Source organism: Propithecus coquereli, unplaced genomic scaffold, assembly GCF_000956105.1.
Source record: "Propithecus coquereli isolate 6110/MARCELLA unplaced genomic scaffold, Pcoq_1.0 Scaffold218, whole genome shotgun sequence".
In the NCBI taxonomy this organism is placed as follows: domain Eukaryota; kingdom Metazoa; phylum Chordata; class Mammalia; order Primates; family Indriidae; genus Propithecus; species Propithecus coquereli.
In genome coordinates this window covers 3,560,100-3,570,597 of record NW_012146967.1, presented here as the reverse complement: position 1 = coordinate 3,570,597, position 10,498 = coordinate 3,560,100, and the positions used below count along the sequence as shown (strand labels likewise).

General features: G+C 46.1%; 1 protein-coding gene across 1 annotated transcript in view; it reads left to right on the top strand.

Annotated features, from left to right (window-relative positions):
* The window catches only part of LARGE (like-glycosyltransferase), a 123,258-nt gene that overhangs the window by 7,902 nt on the left and 104,858 nt on the right, over positions 1 to 10,498 (top strand). The window lies entirely within an intron of this gene.

Here is a 10,498-nt window from a genome sequence, read left to right as displayed (position 1 = left end):
CCAAAAAGTACTTTTTAAAAAACATTCCTTAAGTAGTGTTAGTTTCAGGGTCAGGTAGTTATAACAATTATGTACAATTATAAACATGAATGTCCAGTGGGACCCAAGTGTTAGGCAGGTACGTTCTTTATTGTGCTGGGCAGTCCTGGACAAGGGCACTGCCCTGTTGGAGAGTCGTAAGTCCAGGGTGTTGGCAGATGTTCAGCAGGCTAACTCAAAGGCAAAGCCATGACATGGTCAAAATCTTGCCTGAGGTTGCTACCACTGAACGAGGTAACGCTTCGTGCTCCAGGGGGCAGTCAGCTAGCTAAAGGTCTGCTTAGCAGTACTGCCATCAGCTACCTCTCTCTACTTAACCTTTATGCAAGTTCCATGACCTGGCCCAAAGCTTGTCTATTTCATGTTCTGTAACAGAATCTTCTTTGGCCTTCTTTGTCTTTTGAGTTCACACAGAATACATCTATTCTCTCTTCCACCTGCTGACTCCCCAGATACCTAACTGAAGGAAAGCAAACAATACATCCTAGTCTTCTCTTCTGCATTCCTGCCACCCCTAGTTCCCTCAGTAATTCCTGCACGTCACTTGTTCTCTGAGCCCCAGTTTATTCATATATGAGACGGGGATGGTTATAGTGCCTGCCACATGAAGGATTGTTGTGAAAAAGAGAAAACATAGTACATTTAATATAATAAGACAAGGTCTGGCATGTAGTAAACGCTCAGTAAGTATAGCAGTAGTCGCCTCTTGTTTTTTAAGAGGCAGACTGCAAAATGTCTGGCCTCTTACCGTATTGGACACCCAATATTCCTTTAGCTCATATTTCATTTTTCCTGTTAAGAGACAGTACCGCTTATGTTCTAGAGTTGAATAATCCTTGGTCCAAGTCCCGGCTCCACCTGTTAACCTGCTCCATGAGTCCAGGCATCCAACAACCTTTTTCTGTCTTTATCGTATCAGAATAATGAGTCACACCTCACAAGGTAGCTTTCAGGAGAAAATGAGATAATGTTCTTAAAGTGCTTGGGACAGTGCCGGAGTCAATGAATGTTAGTACTTTCCCTTTAATACTCGAGGTTCACAAACAGGGAAAGAGAATCGTGGCTCTTCAGCACATTTTGATAATAACTCCGTCTTTTGTCCACGTAAGATATTTGGGGCTGGGCATTGTCTCCCCCGGGGCTGAGCACCTGTCTGTCCATTCATTTGCTAGATGTCCAGCGTGCATCGAGCATGTGCACCGGACTCTTGTCGAGGCCCCGGGCGATGCCACGCGAACAAGACAAACGAGAGCCCTGGTCGCAGGGAGGTTACTTGTTATTGTGGGAGAGGAACTGTCTTCCGTCTTGTGCTCTTTCCTTGTCATCTTCTCCTAGTGTTCACCTTACCCACTCCACTCCAGCCACCCTGGCTTCCTTGCTGTTCATTAAACTTGAACACACTGGTTTAAAACCGTGAGCCTCTCCACCTCCAAAGTGCAGCCTGCAGAGCATTAATTACCATCTGACCTGCTAAGGTTTTGCTCATTTTCCTTCTATTTTTCTGTCTCTTTCCATGAGGATATAAGTTCCTCAAGGGTAGTAATTTTTTTCTGTGCATCTCACTGCCTTGTCTCTTGTATCTACAATCATGCCTGGCCTATGATAGGCTCTGAGGAAGCATTTGTTGTTGAATGAAATAAGCAGTTTTGGAAGATAAGTGTTTCAAAGACAGTAACACAGAACAGCAATTCTCATGGGAGTCGGTGGGAAATTTTACTAGCCAAGTGACACTAGCAATGTCTGGAGACAATTTTGCTTATCACAGCGAGGGAGGTTCTACTGGCATTTAGCGGGTAGAGGCCAGGGATGCAGGCGAACATCCCACAGTGCACAAGACAATGCACAAGTCCCCCCGTAAAAATGGTTCATCCAGCCAGAAATGTCAGTAGTGAAACTCTGACATAAAATCATGCACAGAGGGAATTGGATTCTTCTAGAAAGGGCCATCTCGTTGATGGAGGGTCTCTGAGAAGATGACCATTGAGCTAAAGACCTGGAGGAAGGGAAGACGATAGCCGTGCTGAGTGCTGGAGCTGGGAGCGTTCCAGGCAGAGAGAACAGCACCTGTAAAGGCCCCCGAGCAGGCGTGGCCCTGGGTGGTCGCCTTTCCTTCTTGGGGTCATGCCCCCCACCCCTGGTCAGAGACATCAAACAAGCCTTGTCCAGGCTGCAGGCGATTGGCCTGTCTCTGGGCCATTCCTGGCCCTGCAGACCCTGCTGTCCTCAGGCCCATCTAGCAATGCTGGAGTGGAATTCTCCAAGCGCCGGATTCCAAGTGCCCTCGCTTTCTTCCCCCCGTGCCCTTTGGGCTCTCTGACTCATACTAACGCTTTTGAACCATGCGTGCGTCCTCTGGTCCTGCCCTTGCCCCGAACTTCCTGAAGATCCCCACTAGCCCAGAGGGAATCATGGCAAAGTGCAGCCTCGTGGGAAGGGAGCCCGCCAGGGCTGCTTTGGTCTATACTCTTCCTGTTGACTCTCCCGTTCGGCCACTCTGGCCTCCTGACTGTCGCCCAGGCACACCCTCACCCCGGAACCTGAGCTCTCTGCCTGGACTGCTCTGCCGCCGGCTGCTCCCAGCTCATCCCATTCCTCCCTCGGTCCTCTGCTCAGCAGTCATCTCATAGCGGCTTCCCTGCCCATCGTATTCAAAGCTGCACCCTCCGTCCCCTCGTCCTGATTTATACGTCTCCATTGCACTTACCATCCATGTTAGAAAATACATGTTTTTGATTATTTGGCTGCTGCCCGTTGTGGCAGTTAGAATGCCCCCCACCACAAAGCGCCCATGCCCTAAGCCCTGGAACCTGCGACTGTGTTATGTTACACAGTAGAAGAGACTTTGCAGCCGTAACTACAGACCTTAAAATAGGGAGACTATCCTGGTTTATCCAGTGAGCAGACTAATCATGGGAGCCCTTAAAAGCACAGAATTTCCTCCACCTGGTTGTAGGAGTGGTCAAAGGGGGAGTGAGAGAAACTTGAAGTGTGAGAAGGACTCCACCTGCCATCGGCTTGGAAATGGAATGATCAACAGGACAAGCAGGTAGTTTTAGGAGCCAAAAGAGGCCCCCACTGATCCAGAAGGGAAGCGGGGACCTCAGTCCTCCACCCAGGTGGAACTGAATTCTGCCCACAACCTGAATGAGCTTAGATGTGGCTTCTCCCCCAGAGCCTCCAGGTAAGATCCAAGGTTGGCTGACACCTTGATTTTGGCCTTGTGAGACTAAGCAGTGGGCCCACCTGAGTCCCCAAGATTTCTGACCTACACAACTGAAATAATGAATATATGGGTCTTAAGCTGCGACAGTAATTTGTTATGGCAGCAAAGGAAAGCTAACATCGCTGTGTTTCCCACGAAAGTAGGAGCTCCATGAGGGCTGGGATCTTGGCTTGCTGACTCCCATGTCCCTACCTGGGACATGGAAAGCTCTCCGTAAATATTTTTTTGAGTGAATAAATTCCAGCCTCCCTCACTCCTGCCTTTCTCCCCAGAGGGGAGGGGACACACTGGTGACTAGGAATGGAAGAGGACTTAGAAAGCTCCTGGTGGGAGACATTCCATATTCCCGGGTCCTCCCATGTGCCCATCTAGTAGGCAGGCACTTGGCAGGTGTGGGGTACCTGGCATCAAGATCTGCACTAGGAGTAGAAATTAAAAATATGATGTGATTTCCGTTTGTACCATCATTGTGTCCCCACTCCTGAAAAACAGCAGGTGGCCCACATAGGGCTAAAGATCAGAAGGTTAAGGACAACTAAATGCAATGTGGCCTGCCTACTCATGGTGGAGGGGTCTGTACACAGTTCCGAGAGCCGGAGTGGAGGCCCACGTGCATGGGTGGAGGAGAGCGTCAGGGCAAGTAGGACTGGAGGTGAGGATGGGCGTGCACTTTCCAGGCCAAGGGAGCAGCAAGCCCCAGCCCAGGCTGCGAGGTACAAAAATACTTGGCATGGTCCGGGAATGACACACAGTGTGACTTTTTAGTTTAATCGAAGGTACAACTTGTAGAGTATATGCACAGTGTGCAAGGAGTAGGGCAGAGCCCAAGCTCTGACTCCATCCATCCATGAGTAGTCGAATAGACTTGGGCAAAACCCTTCATCTTTTTTTGTTTGTTTGGCCTGACTGTCTCACCTGTGAGATGGGAGTATCAATATAGACTCACGGGATTGCTGGAAGGATTGTGTGAATGGAAAATGCTTGGCAAACATTAACCACGGAATAAATGACAGCCGAGACTCCTGGTACACACAGCTGTAGAGAGTGGGATGGGAGGCTTGTACATGTCAGAGAACATGCACGACAGATTAGCAGTGAGGCTGGGAGCCGGGTAGCTCTAAGTTCTGAATGCTGAACAGGCCATTCTGCCCAATCCAGCATGCCAGGAGATTTTGAAACAACAGTTTCCCTCCTAGCCCTAGGGAGAAACCACCCTCACCCAACACCCTCTTCCTTTTTTATTGTCTCCATTTATGTCTTGTCCCTGAGCCAAGTTTTCATCTCTCAGGGCCGTGGCCGCAGCATGTTCAAATGCTGTGTGACAGCTCCCATCCACGCGCCGCGGCACTCAAGCCACCACGTTCCCGTCAGCCTGGCTGGGCTCCCTGAAGTCCCCTCGCAAGGCAGCCGACCAAGAGCCCCTCTCCTCTGAGACTTGGTAGGGGGCCTCTAATTAAACTGAACAGCTAGAGAGCGATCCCAGCTGCATCCTGAAAAGATGGCGAGATTTCCCGTTGCCTGCCCTCCTGAACAAAAGCCACTGTTCTAGAAGAGTTACTCTAACATTGCTTCCTCCCTTCCTGGGGCACTGGCCTCACAGGAGAGAATGTGTATGCAATTTAAGGCTTCTAGAATCTGGTCTAAAGTGCAAGAAGTCCACTGCCTAACTGCTCTCTAAAACAGTAGTCCCCAACGTTTTTGGCAGCAGGGACCGTTTTCATGGAAGACAATTTTTCTACGGACCGGGGAGGGAGGAGGGGATGGTTTCAGGATGATTCAAGTGCATTACATTTATTGTGCACTTTATTATTATTACATTGTAATATATAATGAAATAATTATACAACTCACCATAGGTTGAGGATCCCTGCTCTAAAAGACCTTTTCTCTTGAGCTATTTTTCTTATAAATGTTTCTATTTCCTGGGTAGCTCTAGCAACAAAAGCTCATGGTTTTCCTCTTTTTACTAAGCACATCACAAAGTTACTGCATGCTGAATAGAAGGAAAACAGAGCAAAAAGAAAACAAAAATGAAACTCTTCCAACTGAGCGGGGCCTTGCCTGTGGTTGAAGGTCTGCATCTGCCAACAGTAACGTGGGGTGCTGGCGTCCTCCCGACTTACCTTTCTGCTCACACGTCCTGAATATAGTCAGGCCTTCTCTCCAAGCCCCAGCGTCCTCTCCTGTGAATTGAGAAAAATAATGCTGCCTTAGTCTATTCGGGCTGCTCTAACAAAATACCATAACGCGGGTAGCTTATGAACAACAGAAATTTTTTTCTCATAGGTCTAGAGGCTGGGAAGTCCAAGATCAAAGCAGATTCGGTATCTGATGAGAGGTTGCTTTCTGGCTCCTAGAAGGCACTTTCTAGCTGTGTCCTCACATGGTGAAAGAGTCAAGCTAGCTCTCTGGGGTCTCTTAGAAAGGCACTAATCCCATTCATGAAGGCTCTGCCTTCAGAACCTCATCGCCTCCCAAAGTCCCCACCTCCTAATCCTGTCACCTTTGTAGTTAAGATTTCAACGTATGACTTTGGGGGATACACAAACATTCAGACTGTAGCAAATGCCTTTCCAGGTGTGGAGGCAATGTCCCTCACGGTATTGCTGAGAAGATAAAGGGTGCAGATGCCACGGAGCTCTGTGACACTATTAGCGGCAGCATTTTCTCAGCATCTCAGTGTGAGTCACCGATCCTGGTCACCCCCTCTGTTAGGTCCTTCCTACCCACCTGCCCTCGGTTTATCTTCAGCCATTCCTCATTGTACCTGCAGCCCTCAAACTTTTCTCCCCAGGCCTATGGCATGTACCTTTTTGTTATTGTTGTTAACTGTATGTATAGAACTTACTTATCTTGCATAACAGAAACTTTTAGCCCATAAGAAACAGTTCTCCATTTCTCCTTCCCCCTAGTCCCTGGCAACCACCATCCTGTTCTCTGCCTCTGTGAGTCTGTTTTTGAAAGCTCTTGTAAGTGGAATCATGCAGTGTCTGCCTTGGGATAACTTAGCGCACGGGAACACTTACACACTGTTGGTGGGAGTGTAGAATGGTGCAGCCACTATGGAAAACTATATGGGGGTTCCTTGAAAAATTAAAAATAGAATTAGCATGTGATCCAACAGTCCCACTTCTGGGTATATAGCCAAAAGAATTGAAATCAGGATCTTGAAGCAGTATCTGTAACCCCATGTCTATAGCAGCATTATTCACAATAGCCAAGGCATGGAAACAATCCAAATGACCATCAACAGACAAATGGAAAAAGAAAATATGATATATTTATATAATGGAATATTAATCAGCCTTCAAAAAGAAGAAAATCCTGTCATTTGTGACAACATGGATGATGTGCACCCTCCATCAACAGGGACTCACGATGCCTTGATGTTCGAGGGGGCGGGGAGCAGTTTCAGAAAGCCCCAAGTCATGATACCTATGTCAGAGTGTTTCAGGGGAGAGGTAAGGCTATTGTAAGGTGGATATGTACAAAATATGTGTATAAGAAGACCATATTTTGGCATATAGTAGCATGCACTTAATAAACTGTGGCTCTTTTTGCAGAGCGTGACACACAATAGGCCCTTCAGAAAGAGTGGTTGCTTTGCCAAGAATTAGTGAATCTATCAGATTTTGATTCTGGTTTACTAAAAGAATACAATCTTTTGTGTTCTTCCAACTACCAAAGAATGCACTCTATTTTTAAATTTTAGACTATTTAAAAAATTTTTAAGAACAATCTATATTCACATTTGTATAAGACACATGGCAAAGAAATGTCCTGATGTACAGGGGCCCCAGCTTGCACCTGCTAGTGAAAGCCTATTATTAAATTTTCAGGAAACAGGGGATCCAGTCATTAAGCATAGCCACTATTAAAAATCAAATTATATAAACTTAACAGTTATTTTAAAAACAAAGATGTAACAAAAGTTCAAAATACTCAAAACTCATCACTTCCTAATCACTCTGTTATCTGTGCTCTTAAGGTTATTTGCATGTGCTGTATCCGTAGGGTGGAACTTCTGTAAGATGGTGTGTACTGCCCATCTCTTCCTGACTCTGTTCGGTGACACTGCATCGGCAGCTTCAAATCTGCCCTGGGGGCAGTATTTACACCATGGAAATTGGCAAACACTACAAATCAAGGGTTTTCTTTCTTTCTGGAGAGTCAGTTGTTGAACATTTACCAGCACACCACTGAAATATCATAATGTATGAAATCCTCTCTCCCTCTCACATTCCCTGAAAATAAGTGCTGTCAACAGTTTGCAGTATATTCATGGATTTTTGGTTTCCACATATGTAATTACCTGCTTCTCTCTATATATGCATCTTCTTTTTTAATTTTTATATGCTCTATTTACTCAAAATATTGGGTATCTTTCTACATTAGTACATGAAGGTATATCTTCTTTTTAAAAACTGCATAGTTTTTTCATTTGACGGATGTATCATTATTTCATTTCCTATTAATTGATATTTTAGTGGCTCCTGGGTTTTCCCCTCAATTATAAACAATGCCATACATAAACATCCTTACTCTTCATGTTTGTTTACTTATGCAAGTGTTGCTACACAGTGGATTCTAAGTGGCACTGCTATATTAAACATTATAGATATTTTAAATTTTGATAGATGAGGAAATGCCAAATGTGTGAGATAATTAAAAATAGCTAGAGATAATATTTTAAAAGAAACCATTTTAAAGTTCAACAGACGTGTGTTTGTGTGCATGTTTGTTTTGCTTGTTGGTTTTCTGTGCTGGGCATGCAGTCTGTATACTGCAGAAGAATCTGTATTTTGCTGAGTAGCTACTTCATAGAAACCCATCTTCAGCTTTTTCAGTTTAGGCACATGGTCTCTGGCTAAAAGGTCCAGGCTTTTGAAGCCATGAATCATTGACCAGTGGCCAAGTGAAGCAGAGACATTTCCTTGTTCTATGGGTAACCGCCTGGCTCTGGCATTTCGACACCAGGCTGAGTGAATTGACCTGGCCTAGAGTAACACAGGGGTAGCCATTCCTGAAAGTGTGTCTGCCCCACTCCCCTGACCCATACAAGGTCGTGGCTTTCCCTGTCACTCACTCAGGTCTTTAGCGTCGCAATTGCTAACATGAGCTATGACCCAACCAGCCAGACACTTGTGTGATTCAGTTGGCAGTAGAAGGGAAAGAAGGCAGGATCTGATCCTAAATCTTTGTGCCATAAAGAAAATCATCTGGATTTCATTAAGCACACAGTTTCCTTGAAGACATATTTATCGTGGGAATAAGCATCTGATTTCTTTGGGGCCTCTCAAGTTCACAGTACTAATCTCTTAGGTTTGACTCGTGGTTTCATGTGCATTAGCTCATATAATCCCCATTTTACAGAGATGCTGATAGAGGCTCAGGGAAATTGATTTCACAAGTTAGCAGAGCCAGTGAATGACAGAGCCCAGTGTGTCAGCCTACCTTCCAGTCTCTTCTTGGGCCTCCAGTGCTTGAGAGCGCTTGGTAGAGCAGTTACTTAGCTTCAGGGATTTGTCCAGCCCCCTTCCCAGTGTACAGGGCTAGAGGGCTGTGGACCACCCTAAAAAACATTGTGCCATTTACGGAGTTTAGAGCTATACTTGAATCATGGCTGCATGTTAGAATCACCTGGGAGACTGAAAAAAAAATCCTGGCATCCAGGGCTCACCTCAAACCAACTAAATCGGAACCCCTGGGTTGAGACCTCTCCATCAGTAGCTTCTGAAACCAAGCAGGTGATTCCTGTCTACTGGATAGGCATTCCCCTGCATCTTTCCAAAGACTGCATTATAGAGACCTCCTTTGTACCTTGGCCACTCAGTACCTTCTCTTCCTCCTCTTTATTGCCTAAACCTGTTTTCCTATCCATCACTAGACTCTTAGACTCCATAGCTGCTTGAACGTCTGTCCATTCAGCAGAAATTTTTTTGAGTATTAATTGTGCATATTATCAGACCCCACACAAGGCTCCGGGGATGCTTCAGTGGGAAAAAAGAAGCCTGGCTTTAGACTGCTAACTGTCCAGGAAGACCTGCAGACAATTACAAGTGATTATAATGCCTACGAGCCCTGAAGGAGAGAGCCTTTGGAGTACAGGGAAGAGGGGACAGGAGCAATGTACTACCAGTGACTCATCTGCATCCCTGTCCTTGCCTGGATCCTGGCCCATTATCCTGTACTTTCCCTTGGGGCTGGCAGAACCCAGCTTAAAATGCCAGTGAGGTCAGGGGGAGAGTGAGACCCGCCTCCTGCTCCTTCAGTCTCACTGTGAGCTGTTCCCTGTCGTACCCCACAGTGCTCCAGCCGCCTCTCCTTGTCCACCAGCCCTCGATTGCCGCATCTCCTTTTAGAGCATATCTGACATTCACCAGATCAGGTCAGACGTATTTGGATCAGAATGGCACAGAGGGCCCTGAACTGGTCGGCAGAGCCCTGTGGGACTGCTACTAGTGAAGCACTGGAGGCCCAAGAAGAGACTGGAAGGTAGGCTGACACACTGGGCTCTGTCATTCACTGGCTCTGCTAACTTGTGAAATCAATTTCCCTGAGCCTCTATCAGCATCTCTGTAAAATGGGGATTATATGAGCTAATGCACATGAAACCACGAGTCAGCTAAGACAGTCTCAGCTAAGACAGTTTTCCGAGAGAAATAGCCCAGCTCAGCCCGCACTGCTATTCTGCTGAGGCAGGCTGTGCTTACGGAGCCCACGTTTGTTAAGCACAGACTTCGGGCCAGGTCTGGGCAGTCCCCAGACTTGGGTTAGGATCTTCACTTCAGCCAGGCTCAATGGAGGCAGCAAAAGGAATAGTCCTTGCCTTCCACAAATGCGGGGTGAAGTTGCAGTGGCCAGGCAAATACACTGAGGAAACACTTACTGCCTAATCTTTTTCAACAGTGGTCCCCAACCTTTTTGGCACCAGGGACCATTTTCATGGAAGGCAGTTTTTCCATGGCCTGGGGAGGGGGGAAGTGGTTTTGGTACGATTCAAACACATTACATTTATTGTGCACTTTATTTCTATTATTATTACGTTGTAATATATATAATGAAATAATTATACAACTCACTGCAGGTTGAGGACTCCTGTTTTTCAAAGTCTATTTAGTATCCTCTTAATGAATGTTTATATTACGTTGTAATATATAATGAAATAATTATACAACTCACTGCAGGTTGAGGACTCCTGTTTTTCAAAGTCTATTTAGTATCCTCTTAATGAAT